At 40.0% G+C, this 13,122-nt stretch overlaps 1 long non-coding RNA gene across 1 annotated transcript in view; it reads left to right on the forward strand.

Moving 5' to 3' along the window:
• Window positions 1–7,184: 7,184 nt before the first annotated feature.
• The window catches only part of LOC141250530 (uncharacterized), a 39,863-nt gene continuing 33,925 nt past the window's right edge, over window positions 7,185–13,122 (forward strand). The window contains exon 1 of the long non-coding RNA XR_012312711.1: window positions 7,185–7,308. This is a non-coding gene — a long non-coding RNA (uncharacterized lncRNA). The remainder of the gene's footprint in view (window positions 7,309–13,122) is intronic.

Genomic DNA, 13,122 nt, shown 5'->3' on the forward strand with positions numbered 1-13,122 from the left:
AATAGAGCCAAACAAGACACTAAGAGAATGTAAATAAGAATACACTTAGCTAATATCACTTAACATTTACCCAGTCACTTGGCTAGTGGAATTAAAGGGTAATACTTTTTAGGTGCAAGTTGTAATTGGGTATAACAAGGAAAATACACCACAATTGAGAGCGGCTGGGAGCCTGACCCTATTTTTAGGCCTAATAGTGTCCCTAACTTGGCGTGGGGGTTGGCACCTGTGCTTTTTTTTAAGCCGAAAAAATGTATACAGATTATTTTGACTGTAATTCTTCAATCATTTTACAGTGAACGCAGCTGATGTCTTCACATCAGAATTATGGGCTGTAGACATGTATCACTTATAATCATAATGATTTATTATGGTTTTCCAATGTGTCCGTCAAAAAATGTGTCTGTTCATGATTTTTTGATAAGCTGTGAAGGAAAAATAAAAAGTCAAGTTGGTAACCCTGATTCACATGTCCCATGTTTTTTTCCGGCAGCAAGAATGAAAAGTGCCAATACAAGTCTATGGCTATATGAAAAACACAGACAGAACACAGATGTCATCCGTGTGCCATCCATCCGTGTGCTGTCGATGTTTAACATCACAAAGGATAGGAGAAGCTTTGTAATTTATTTATCCATACGTGAAAAACACTGATGACACACTGACCATACACTGATGACACACGGATCTAAAACACTGATGGCACCGGTAACATTTTTTTGCATGCATGAAAAACACTGACATCAGAATGAGGCCTAAAGCAGGACCTACTAGGGTAAGTGCACATGTTCGGTATCTGCAGTAGAAATTTCTGCGCCAAAAAGGCATCTCTTGGCAGGAAAAACGCTGCATAACATACATGATTTTTTTGACGCGTTTTCATTTTCATTTGAAACTCTGATAGAATTAATATGCTGCAGATCTGAAACAACTTCAAATCTGCAGGAAAAAAAATAAGCAGTGTGTGCATGAGATTTCAGAAATCTCACTTATTTTTCTGGTGCTGTAAGTGCAAACGTTTTGGTGCAGAAATTTCGGCTGCAAATACTTAACGTGTGCACATATCTTTATTGTGCTAAACAACTACAGGCAGGCATCATTAAAATATAGCAAATTATTTTATTACATTTGTTTATGGCCATTCAAGGTAAAGGTGTCCATACACATATACAGTAAGCTAAGTTGGCCAAACCCACTTATTTCTGTAAGACTGATAAACTACAACAACTTGGGTAGTCAGATCTAGCTCTCCCTTGAATAAAGGTGTTTGGGACTTAAAGGGCTTTTAACACAAACCAAGTTAATTTTAAAGTTGATTTTAATCAATAGATCTTGGAATAATAATAGATTCCACAATTTCATGTGTTTAAAAAAAATGTTCCTGTGCTGAGATAATCTTATAAATGTGCCCCTGCTGTGTACTGTGTAATGGCTGTGTCTGACCGTACAGGAACATAGTCTGATCATACCACAGCTCCTGGGTAGGGGAGGAAGCAAAAGAGTATACAGACATTACAGCAGGGGATTGCAGGTGATTCTTTTTGTGAGATAAAGCATTTTCCTGCCTGTTTTTTCAAAAAATGTTTTATCTCAAGGAAAGAATTATTTGTGATTCCCTGCTGTCCTGTCTGTATACTTTTTTTCTTCCTCTCCTGCCCAGGAGCTGTGGTATGATCAGACCATGTCCCTGCACAGTCAGACACAGCCATTACACAGTACACAGCAGGGGCACATTTATAAGATTATCTCAGCACAGGAACACTTTTTTAAACTTATCAAATTGTGGAACCTATTATTATTCCAAGATCTATTGATTAAAATCAACTTTAAAATTAACTTGGTTTGTGTTAAAAGCCCTTTAAGTCCAAACAACTTTATTCAAGGGAGAGCTAGATCCGATTAAAATTAACTTTGTTGATGGAACAACCCCTTTAAAGATCAGACATGATGAATTTTACTGCCCAATCCTTTTCTTCTCAGGGAAGAAATGTTTTCATCATAGGTGTCTTGTAGCAACTTATTCTCCTTTCGCATTGTGAACTTCAGATTTTTGACACAGCATTAGTTTTATTAATTCATTATGATGAAAACATCTCTGAGCTTTTTTTTACAGAGACTTGGCTTATATATTTATTAGGATAAAACAACAGAAATAAAAAAGTGAAACTAATTCAGCAGAACCAGTCTTGCCATAGAAGAATATCTGCCTTACGTCAGAGTCTGGTTGTATAGGAGCCTTATGACTCTACTGTTTGTAACGCATTGGAAGAAAGCTTCTCATACCTGACCCAAAGTTCACTGTAAATGAAATATATGATACTGCCTTGTTTATGTTCTTTAAATAAGGACTAATCTAGGAACACGATTGGATTTCCATCAGTCTGTACAGAATTTCCAATATGTTGTGTAGAGTATTAAATGAATATCCATTCACACTCACTCACTTTATTCGGCTTTTGTATCATCCTATTCTATTGTTTGGGATTGGAAGAAATCTCCAGCACAAATATACAATAGGTGGAAGGTAAGACACAAAGGTACATGAGGGTTAACTGTGACCTTCCTGGTTATCAAGATGGATGGAGTGTGGAAACTGGGGGAGGAATATTAACCAGGGATTTGCCTCAGTCAATATTTACTGTTCCTTTGCTCTTCCTGGACTGATCGGTCAATATATCTTCATGTTCACCCAAGCAAAACTCAATAGCCACTTGATATATTGATATCTTTTTATGCTATTTACCTTAGTGACAATCCTTTCTGCAGTCCCACTGATTCCTGAAGGTTCAGCACAGATGACGATAATCCTGTAAGATAAACAAGACCTTGGAGAATATGGAAAATTGGAAAAAAAAAAAAAGCTGACATTTCGATTACGTTTCGAAGTTTGAGCTAGCTAGTGCGATATTGGCAAAGTGCGATGTGTGTAAAGTCAAGCCATGCAGTGATAGATAAACTTTCTAAGGTATCAATCCCAATTATGTAAAGGTTGATGAGGTCCCTTAATAAGAATAAATATAATTTGTGAACAAGGAATGATTACACTTTTAAGAAAAATTGCAAATTCAATCTCTTCGCAACAAGACTGGAACATTTCAACTGTGCGATTTCAAAATAACTGATTGTGAGCTGTAAATATCCGAGGATTCTGTGTTGGCTCTTCCTGCGAGGGCCCAAAGGCCACATATGAAAACATCAATATTGTAAATGTTATATGGTAAATGAATTTGTGTCCAGGACAAACAACGCCAATGTCAGCTGGCTCTGTTTTGGAGTCATGTATTCAAAGAGTCTGTAAGAAATGTAACAAAAGTGAGGTTATCTGGGGCTAATTTATTTTTTTACTATGGGCCTAAAAACTAACAAGCAAGTAGTTGCTACCTAACTACCTGTCTGTTGTCCCCGTCACAGATTGCTCCTCTCGGCGATTCAGCAGCTTCCAATGATGTAACATTGACAGAGCAGCAGCTTTTCTTCCTCTTTGCTCTGTTGATTGGCGGTGAATCCTGACATCATGCTGACTGACAACTGGCTCCCCGCTTCCTAACTGCGGGGAGCCGGCTGTCAATCAGCATAATGCTGGCAGCCACGCTTCATCGACAGAGCAGCTTAGAAGAGCTGCTCTGTTGATGTGGAGCAGATTAATCACCGGCAAGAGCCATCAATGACCGTTCTCTGCCGGTGCCAGGTAGAACAGGCAAACTACCTGCCTATTAGTTATTAGGCGCTTAGTAAAACAAAATAGTCCTGGATAACCACTTTAATAAATATCTTGCAAATTGAACTTGAATTAATTCTTACAATGGTCAAGCTTGTCCCAAATTTATTATTTTTTTTTTGGTTGACAAAATAAATTTTCAGTATGTCTAATTTATGTTAGTTACTTTGCTATGCATGGCATAAGAAATATTAAGGCAAATTGCAGTGGAATTCCAGCATACTTTATATGACACCATCATTTTGCAGCAATCATTTTAAACTAATTTATCAATGAAAGATATAAAAAAGTATAATGTGAGCTCTTTTGGCATTCAGATATTGTATTCCATCACTGCATACCTAGTGATGTGCTGTACAGTGGGGAAAAAAAGTATTTAGTCAGTCACCAATTGTGCAAGTTCTCCCACTTAAAAAGATGAATGAGGCCTGTAATTGACATCATAGGTAGATCTCAACTATGAGAGACAAAATGAGAAAACAAATCCTGAAAATCACATTGTCTGATTTGGAAAGAATTTTTTTTTCAAATTTTGGTGGAAAATAAGTATCTGGTCAATTACAATCAAGCAAGGTTTCTGGCTCTCACAAACCTGTAACTTCTTTTTTAAGAGGCTCCTCTGTCCTCCACTCATTACCTGTAGTACTGGCACCTGTTTGAACTTGTTATCAGTATAAAAGTCTCCTGCCCGCAACCTCAGTCACACTCCAAACTCCACTATGGTGAAGACCAAAGTGCTGTCGAAGGACACCAGAAACGAAATTGTAGCCCTGCACCAGGCTGGGAGGACTGAATCTGCAATAGGCAAGCCGCTTGGTGTGAAGAAATCAACTGTGGGAGCAATAATTAGAAAATGGAAGACATATAAGACCACTGATAATCTCCCTCGATCTGGGGCTCCACACAAGATCTCACCCCATGGGGTCAAAATGATCTCAAGAACAGTGAGCATAAATCCCAGAACCACACAGGGGGACCTAGTGAATGACCTGCAGAGAGCTGGGACCAACATTACACAGGCTACCATCAGTAACACACTACACCGCCAGAGATCCTGCAGTGCCAGACGTGTCCCCCTGCTTAAGCCATTACATGTTCAGGCCCGTCTGAAGTTTGCTAGAGAGCATTTGGATGATCCAGAAGAGTATTGGGAGAATGTCATATGGTTAGATGAAGCCAAAGTAGAACTGTTTGGTAGAAACACAACTCGTCGTGTTTGGAGGAGAAAGAATGCTGAGTTGCATGCAAAGAATGCCATACCTACTGTGAAGCATGGGGGTGGCAACATCATGCCTTGGGGCTGTTTCTCTGCCAAGGGACCAGGACGACTGATCCGTGTACATGAAAGAATTAATGGGGCCATGTATCGTGAGATTTTGAGTACAAACCTCATTTTATCAGCAAGGGCATTGAAGATGAAACGTGGCTGGGTCTTTCAGAATGACAATGATCCCAAGCACACCGCCAGGGCAACGAAGGAATGGCTTCGTAAGAAGCATTTTAAGGTCCTGGAGTGGCCTAGCCAGTCTCCAAATCTAAACCCTATAGAAAACCTTTGGAGGGAGTTGAAAGTTTGTGTTGCCCAGGGACAGCCCCAAAACATCACTGCTCTATAGCAGATCTGTATGGAGGAATAGGCTAACATACCAGCAACAGTGTGTGCCAACCTTGTGAAGACTTACAGAAAACGTTTGACCTCTGTCATTGCTAACAAAGGATATATAACAAAGTATTGAGATGAACTTTTGTAATTGACCAAATACTTATTTTCCACCAAAATTTGAAAAAAATTTCTTTCCAAATCAGACAATGTGATTTTCAGGATTTGTCTTCTCATTTTGTCTCTCATAGTTGAGGTCTACCTATGATGTCAATTACAGGCCTCTCTCATCTTTTTAAGTGGGAGAAGAATTTGCACAATTGGAGGCTGACTAAATACTTTTTTTTCCCCACTGTATATAGCAATATTATCTTAGCTGTATATAGCAGCATTATATGGACAGTATATGCAGGAGTGGATACAAACAGAAGAGAGCCCCTGTGCAAGGACAGTATATGGGCCCTTTGTAGTCCAATAGCTCATCATAAAGCACAATTTCACCTGCTTTAGAGGTGGTAGCAGCCCAATTACCTCTTGTGCCCCTGTGCAGCTGCACCAATGGTGTGCACAGTATTATTGTCTTGGCACTCTATGGTGGTTTTGTGGTTTTATGTGAGCTCAATGTTCAAGAAAAATTACATTAAAGAAGCACTCCTCCTCCCATCAAAGTTGTAATCCTCTTAATATTACAGTCATTATATTATATAGCACTGTGCACTTACAATTGCTCATTTTGCCTTTCTACCCAGATAATTCTCTTTTTTCTGTTCCGTATACAAACAGGAAGTCTCTTGTCCCTACAGATATCATTCCTCTCTTAAACTCCTGACCCAGCTGCTCCGCTCCTCCCCTTGCCATTGATTTTTACAGTGACTCAAGAATCATGCAGGAAAAATTGAGTTTTTGGAATATTTGTTTTACGCAAAGTCAGGAGCGGATATAAAAAAGAAGAAAGTGCCCAAAGGAAAGACTTGCAGCACTTTCTCATTGCTTTCTACGGGTGAAAAAAGCGGCAAAAATGCTGAAAGATTTGACATGCTGTAGGTTTTCAAATATGCTGCAGTTTTCCAATTCAATCAGGAAAAAAAACATCTGTTTGCATGAGATTTCTAAAATTGCATAGCTTTTGCTGGTACTGTAAAACGCAGCTTCTTCTCTGCAGAAAAAAACCGAAACAAAAATATAAATAAAATAAAACGCTGTAAAAATGTGCCATGTGTGCACACAGCCTAATACTTCTCATTTTTATCCACTCAAGTTTTCGGCACAGAAAACGGCATCAAAACCCACATGTGTAAAGAGGTCTAAAAAGGGAGCTGATGTTTTTGCTGACATTTAGAACTACTCGTATATCAACAGATGGGCAGATTTCTATAGAATATTAGGTGTGTGAGCATATGTCGCTTTAGAGTTATGGCGTGATATGTGTACCTGTCATGTAACAATAAACTGAAATATGGAACTGTGACAATGTTTTGATTGCTGTCTGCTGTGACACATGAGGAAGGGAATGATGAGGTTAATTCACAAATCCCTATACACAGTCGCATGAATACTGATTGTAAATGTCACCATAATGTGTGTTATTTATGCACAGTCCCCAACATTTACAATTAGTGCAAGATAACATTTAACTTAGAATGCCAGCTATCAATAAAATCTTCATTAAATTAATCACCTTAGGCAATGTTTTCTTCTGGTAAACAGGCACATAGTTGCATGATATTATTCTAAATAGCTAATTATACATTTCAGGCTTGTGTAATAACAGCGTGTAAAGCTTGGTGTGGTAAAAACTGGGTAAATGCCAGCCAAGCCTTACAGTCACGTCTCCCATAAATCTGGGCGTACAGAGCTTTTATTACAGTAAATATATCCTGTTTGCAGAAAAGATTTACTTTTATTTATAAAACACAAATATAAGAACGGTACCAACAATGGATTGCTCTGAGAGTAGAGATGCAGGATCTGGAAATACTCCCGGTGGCAGGTCTGTCAGTAGACTACTGGCTGTTTTTTTGTCTGTATTCTGTATTTGTTTTTGTTTTTTCTAGACATTGACGTGTTAAAAAATTTCATATAACTGAACATAGTGTTATAGTGTCACAAAACAACAGAAATGCATGTTGATCTGCAGTGTTGTTGCAGTACTTTGGGCCCGCCAGAGAAAACGAGGATCCACCCTACAGAGCGTCTGCACTTGCACTTTTAATTCCATCCAAAACTATTCTCATTACACAGAACATGTCATCATTAAATCTCAAAGAATATTTGAAATCAGCTTATAAGATATAGACCCTAATACTATATTCAGACATCATTTTTAGGAGATTTTTTTTTTCCAGTCCATTTCAATGAATTTGAATTTTATGGAGTGTTTTTTTATCCTGAAGGGGTTCAGGAGAAAGCCTGGTGGAAAAAAAAAAGTGCATGTCACTTGTTTAAAGGAAATCCTTATGGAATCCACTCTAAACTAGGCACTGTGCTATCATAAGGATTTCAAAAATGCTCAAGAAAAAATCTCCAAAACGCTTCAAAACCACTTAAGGAAACCATTTAGGACAAGAAAAAGTCCTCCAAAACGTCCCCACATAAAGAGGACTTCCAGAGACGTTTTGAAATTTAAAAATGCATTGTTATGGAACACATTGAAACCTTGAAAAACTCTGTGAACGTAGCCTTATGGCAAGCAAATAGAAACAAGTTAAAATTTAAATGTTATTGTCTTCTGCTGAACACTTTAGAGTTTGCTATTGTGTCAGAAATTGGAACCACTAGTGGAGCCTATAATTCTCTACTGGGCCAGTCTCCAACTCCTACAGATTGGTAACACACTGCTCTACTGATCAATGTATGCTAATTATACACTGCTCAAAAAAATAAAGGGAACACTCAAATAACACATCCTAGATCTGAATGAATGAAATATTCTCATTGAATACTTTGTTCTGTACAAAGCTGAATATGCTGACAACAAAATCACACAAATCATCAATGGAAATCAAATGTATTAACCAATGGAGGCCTGGATTTGGAGTCACCCCCAAAATTAAAGTGGAAAAACACACTACAGGCTGATCCAACTTTGATGTAATGTCGTTAAAACAAGTCAAAATGAGGCTCAGTGTTGTGTGTGGCTTCCAAGTGCCTGTATGACCTCCCTACAACACCTGGGCATGCTCCTGATGAGGTTGTAAGGGGGAAGACTGGGGTGTAAGTACTTTCAGAACAAGGGATCCGGAACTGCCGGGGCCGTGCCTCTTGTTGCAGGGGGAAGACAGACTATGAGACAGGAGTCAGGTGACCGGGAAGCTGGGGGTGTGTCGAGAGAAAGAGCTGAGGGGTCAGGTGACTAGGGAGCTGAGCTCGTGTCTAGGAAGAGGGTGGAAAAGGAATTTTTGCACGGGAAAAGCAGCAGTGGACAGTGGGAGTCAAGCCCGACTAGAGGGAGAAGAGACGCAGGATCCCTGGAGCCGAGCAAGTGAGGTGCAGTGTTATGGACTAGGGGCTCAGCGGGTCAAACTGGAGACCGCCCGCTGCCACCAGAAGACGGAGCATTGTTTAGGCGGGGAAGCCGGAAGAAAGCAACACCGGCACCAGCCGGCAACTGCCTTGTGAGAAGCAAGAGTCAGTTAAGTGAAAAAACTGCCGATTACAACCGTGTCGACTCTGCTACATCTAGCCCAACTGTGGATTGTCAGTTATAGCATATTACCTGCTACTTCCCTTGTTGTCCCCATATTTCCCCTGTTACTCCCTGCGTGGAGATTGACCCTGTTACAGTAAATCCCCCTTGTTTATTAACCCTGTACTGGCTGCTCTGTGTTTCTGTGTCACTGCATCTAAAGTACCTGTGTTACTGGACTAACCGACCTGGACTAAAGCATCCGCCAACTCCTGGACATTCTGTGGTGCAATGTGACGTTGGTGGATGGAGCGAGACATGATGTCCCAGATGTGCTCAATCGGATTCAGGTCTGGGGAACAGGCGGGCCAGTCCATAGCTTCAATGCCTTCATCTTGCTGGAACTGCTGACACACTCCAGCCATATGAGGTCTGGCATTGTCCTGCATTAGGAGGAACCCAGGGCCAACCGCACCAGCATATGGTCTCACAAGGGGTCTGAGGATCTCATCTCAGTACCTAATGGCAGTCAGGCTACCTCTGGCGAGCACATGGAGGGCAGTGCGGCCCTCCAAAGAAATGCCACCCCACACCATTACTGACCCACTGCCAAACCGGTCATGCTGAAGGATGTTGCAGGCAGCAAATCGCTCTCCATGGCGTCTTCAGACTCTGTCACGTTTGTCGCATGTGCTCAGTGTGAACCTGCTTTCATCTGTGAAGAGCACAGGGCACCAGTGGCGACTTTGCCAATCCTGGTGTTTTGTGGCAAATGCCAAGAGTCCTGCATGGTGTTGGGCTGCAAGCACAACCCCCATCTGTGGAGGTCGGGCCCTCATACAACCCTCATGGAGTCGGTTTCAAACCGTTTGTGCAGACACATGCACATTTGTGGCCAGCTGGAGGTCATTTTGCAGGGCTCTGGCAGTGCTCCTCCAGTTCCTCCTTGCACAAAGACGGAGGTAGCGGTCCTGCTGATGGGTTGTTGCCCTCCTACGGCCCCCTCCATGTCTCCTTGTGTACTGGCTTGTCTCCTGGTAGCGCCTCCAGCCTCTAAACACTACGCTGACAGACACAGCAAACCTTCTTGCCACAGCTCGCATTGATGTGCCATCCTGGATAAGCTGCACTACCTGAGCAACTTCTGTGTGTTGTAGAGTCCGTCTCATGCTACCACGAGTGTGAAAGCACAACCAACATTCAAAAGTGACCAAAACATCAGCCAGAAAGCATTGGTACTGAGATGTGGTCTGTGGTCCCCACCTGCAGAACCACTCCTTTATTGAGGGTGTCTTGATAATTGCCAATAATTTCCATCTATTGTCTATTCCATTTGCACAACAGCATGTGAAATTGATTGTCAATCAGTGTTGCTTCCTAAGTGGATAGTTTGATTTCACAGAAGTTTGATTTACTTGGAGTTATATTCTGTTGTTTAAGTGTTCCCTTTAATTTTTTGAGCAGTGCATTAGTAAATCTAAATGCTATAGCTAGAAAGCCACTTAAAGTGGTTGCCATGTTGTGCAATGGGCTTATACACTACGATCGCCCATTTGATCCAAGAATTTTAAAATTAGCAGGTGAATAACATCACACCTATTTGCCCTCAGTTTGTTCTCCAATAACACATATAATGCTGAATTCACGTGTCCATATTATACAGTCTATGAATACCTGGTCTGACCTATAGACATATATGAGGCTGTCAGTTTGGGTCAGGAGATGGGCTGGATATGGTGGTCTGCGCATGGATTGTATAATACGAATGTGTGAATTTAGCCTTGAAGTGAGTTTCTGAATTCAGTTTACTTCTCATAGCAAGCATAGTCCAAAACATGTCAAGATGTCAGCTCCTTATAATAAATTTTGTGCAAATTCACTCAAAATGTCTTGTTAATAGACTGGAGTACAAAGTCCTGAACTTTTTTAACCACTAAAATCTAAAAAAGTCTTATAGGTTTGTTAAAAAAGAAAACCTAAAGAGATGGACTAGAATATAAGGTGCTGTGCATGCAACGTGTAGGTGCATGTTCACAATGGCCACTAAACAGACAAAACCTAAGATAAAAAAGCAAAATGAGCAAATACCTTGCAGTAAATAAACAGCAATAGTGCATGAAAATAACATAGGGTACTTAATTAACATAATTTTGATCAAAAAATGTAAAAGCCATCCCACCACGTCATGGTGACCTTATTCGGGATGGTCCTAACCTCTAGTATTAAAACCTTACTATTTGTCAAGTGACATGCATGTGGATAAGGGTAGAAAAGCCAGTCTCAGTAAATGAAGATGACTATGAGATGCATTATGTTCAGTTTGAAAGGTTCAGTTGAATGTAGGAACCATATGCAGGGCCAACTCCAGGTTTATGAAGGCTCTTAGTTGACAGAGTCACTGCTGGGTACCATTTTCGATTTTTGTTTTTACACCTTGCCTTTTTTAAAAAATATTTTCATTTTTTTCTTTTTTTATTCGGTCCCCCAGGATTTGAATCTGCGATCACTTGTGCAATACACTGCAATACTGTAATATTGCAGTGTATTGTAATATTATCTATCTACTATGAAGCACAGCCATAGGCAAGGGTTTGTTGGTGCCAGGCTTGCACATATGATTGTAACTGTATACATGTTTAATAATCACTCTCATTGAGAAAAATCTATATAAAGAAAGTTTTTCACACAGTTGTGTGTAAAGGTGTAGCCCATTATGGTTTTATATACAGTAGAAGCAACGAGAAATAGATATGTACTGGACAAACCAATGCTATAAGGGCAATATTAGATATATATGTCAGGAGAATTTACCAGTGTAGGGTGAATATGGAACACACTGTCGAAAACAACAGCTCAACTTTGTATAGACTACTATGAGCTGCTCGGGACGGAGAAAGCCATTCCTGCCCGGTGTGGCACAACTAAAATAGAGAAAAGTCCTCCAGCCGTGTCCCGAATATGAAGGTAAACTTTATTCCAACATTTTAAAAAGATAAGACATCTTCAAGTACATCCCAATGTAGAAGTTCTTTTTCCTTTCCCTACGTGTTTCAGACTGTAACTCAGTCCTTATTCATGGAATATCAACTCAGTCCTTATCCATAAATAAGGACTAAGTTACAGTCTGAAACAAGTAGTTAAAGAAAAAATAACTTCTACATTGGAGTATACTTGAAGATGTTTTATCTTTTTAAAATGTTGGAACAAAATAAATTTTTATTTGGAACACGGCTGGAGGACTTTCTTTCGTGAATATGTTGAAACCTGGCCTTACATTTACTGGCAATGTTTAGATCACAAGAGGAATGCTGTACATACATCCACCTGTCCAACCACAAAGTATTCCAGGTAATGGTTTTCAAATGTTGGAGATCATTTAGTAATAGTAAGTCTGAAGAACTTCAAGTATCAATTCATCCACTAAAATTCTCCTCCTACAAGACGGCATGAAGTGCTAACAAATCTGCTGTTCATGAGATTTGTCCTGGGAAACATCCTTTACATGACATGCTCATCTATGACCTCCGAGATCAATCCATGTTGCTACCTTATCCCGCTACTTTAATTTCTGTAATGAATGGGTTAACAACACAAGGCTGCTTCTTCTCTCTGTCCAGGGAGCTGGTTTAACATCTGGAGAAAGATAAAGAAAAAAAAAGTTCTTGAAATCATTTTTCACCATCTCTGGCAAAAACTTTTTCCTCTTCCGTCTGGAGAGAATTTGCTAAAGACTTGTTACATATGGAGAGCAAGGTTTTGTTGTAATGAATTGCACGCAGGCCTGACTTATATAGTCAAACGTGTGCCGTACTGTCTGAGGCTCCACTAAGCCCAAAGTCTTCCAGAGCCAATGTCGCCCTATTTATCACTCAAATATAGAAGCTGCAGGACAAAGAAGCAGCGCAGATAACATATGCCTCTTTCCTTCAGACTTCATGGAACTTAACGCATCATATCATGGATATTATATTTATAGACATTAAAATTCTGTGCTCTTCCATAACCTGACACAATGAACTTGGCCTGAGAAGGTGTACAGGGCAAATTTGCCTTTTAAGACAATAAGAGAAAAGAACAGAAATTAATGGGAATGTGTCATCAGAAAAGGACCCATTGTATAAACCAGGTTTTTGTCTTAAAGGAGTTTTCCCACGAACAAAGTTAATTTTAATCAACATT

The sequence above is a fragment of the Phyllobates terribilis genome, unplaced genomic scaffold (genome assembly GCF_046119375.1).
Source record: "Phyllobates terribilis strain yellow unplaced genomic scaffold, ASM4611937v1 Scaffold_2__4_contigs__length_985480577, whole genome shotgun sequence".
In the NCBI taxonomy this organism is placed as follows: domain Eukaryota; kingdom Metazoa; phylum Chordata; class Amphibia; order Anura; family Dendrobatidae; genus Phyllobates; species Phyllobates terribilis.